Genomic DNA, 1,948 nt, shown 5'->3' with positions numbered 1-1,948 from the left:
TGCTATCTCTCCTCAAATATTAATTTTAAAGTACAGTAGTAGGCTTAGTTCCTTTAGATTACAAGTCTCAGATCCCTATTATTTTAGCTGAGAAAGCAGAAACAACTATGAAAATGCCTCTATGTATTCAATGAACTCTTGTTAAAAAAGAGACGTGTTGAGCTGATGTTAAGCAACATTTAACTTGTTGGCTTACAGTCCAAGTGCAACTTCTCTGTGGTTTTAGAAAGCAGACTGAGAAAAACATTCAGGTAACAATAGAATTTCTTTATCAGTGGTGACATACAAAAGGAAACTAATGTTTGTATCAGAAAAAATAGTGAATAGGAATGATCTGGAAAGAAAGAGATTAGAAGTTCTGTTGACTTCATTATTATTTATTTGGAAAGAATGACCTGAGCCAGCCTTTACATGAATGACAGTGCTGTCTATTCAAAGAAAGATATAAAATTGAACATGAACCCCATGATCATGGGAGGCTTGATGGCTGCTTCACTAAGACAGGCCTTTACAAATCAACTTTGCAGTTCCATTGGGTATGAGTTTTCTTCACTCATGCTGGTAACTTCTGGTGCTGGAAAATCTATTGCAAGCAAGTGCAATAATGGAGAAAGGATTATGAGTAATGAAAGCCAAGTCAGAAGATATCAATGCATGCAAGGCAAAAATAACAACAACAACTAAGAAAATATCTTAGAAGAATTTTCCAGGAAAGAAGCATATATCATTTTTATATTTTTTTAGAATTAACCCAAGTGGATTTTCTAGGAGGGCTGTTTCGTGTTTGCTGTCCTTGCCAAACATGATTCTTGAGAGAAATCTGTCTTTCTCAGAAATGGTAGATCTTTGATTAATTGGCCCATTGTAATGCTGGGAAAACTCTAAAATAATCTTCCAGTGAATTTAATATTCCACTCTGATGTTTCCATTTTAGGCCTCTACAGTATGACTGAGGGCCAATCTCACAAATTTTCAAAATGCACAGCCCATTCTAGATATTTGAAAGCATTATATTAGTGCAAAATCTGAATGAAGTAAACTAAAGAAGAAATGCTACCAATAGTCTTGTTTTCAGTGAATTCAGGCATATGTGTGGACAAGCATATATGTGGGCAAGCATTTCCAAGAGGTATTTCTATGGGTAAATAGAGCAGAGAGGGGTTATGTAGTTTTCTGTCTTTTTCTTTTTCATTTTTGGCTGGGGTTCTTATCTAGTGGCACTCACGTATCATTCCTGACTCTCCACTCAGAATTATGCCTATTCATGCTTTGGGAGTAAATAGGATGTTGCAGATCAAATCCAGGTCAGCTAGGGGTAAAGTATGCACCCTAGCTGCTGTACTACTACTCTGGCCCTAGATTGTCTGCATTAAGACTGAAATATGGCCCCTCAATGAACAGAGTAGGATCTGTGACAGAGTCATGAAAACATAAAGAATAAGTTGATATATGACAACTCAGCATAAATTTTTCTGATAGTGCAGGCATTTGGAGTAAGAGTTGCTAGAAAAATTGAAAAATGTGAATATTCTAAAATAAATATTCAGAAAAGGGGCTTGGTAATGTCCAAGTAGGATAAGACAAACAAATAGCATGATTATCATTGAATGTTAATAATCATTTGGCTGCTCGGCATTACCTTGAGCAAGAGATATCTTGGGACACACAGGGCCACTCATGGTTGCATCTGAGTTGTTTACCAGGACACAGGAAAGTGTAGGCATGAGATAATTTATTGTAATTCCCCTAGAAAGCATCAAAAAGCAAGGTAAACTGGTGAAGAAGTGAATACATTTAGAAAACTGCAGAAGTTTAGCTATAGATGCCTGCAGTAGGTCCTGATCAAACTGGACTGATAGAATCATGACCTGGAGTATAGTGTCCTAGAGGGAGTGTCAGGGACTGTACTCTGGACATCTAGGTTGCACAAAAAAGAATTTCTAACATT

This window comes from Suncus etruscus, chromosome 2, assembly GCF_024139225.1.
Source record: "Suncus etruscus isolate mSunEtr1 chromosome 2, mSunEtr1.pri.cur, whole genome shotgun sequence".
Classification (NCBI taxonomy): Eukaryota; Metazoa; Chordata; class Mammalia; order Eulipotyphla; family Soricidae; genus Suncus; species Suncus etruscus.
The sequence above is the reverse complement of the archived record's forward strand: the minus strand, read 5'-3'. Positions refer to the sequence as shown.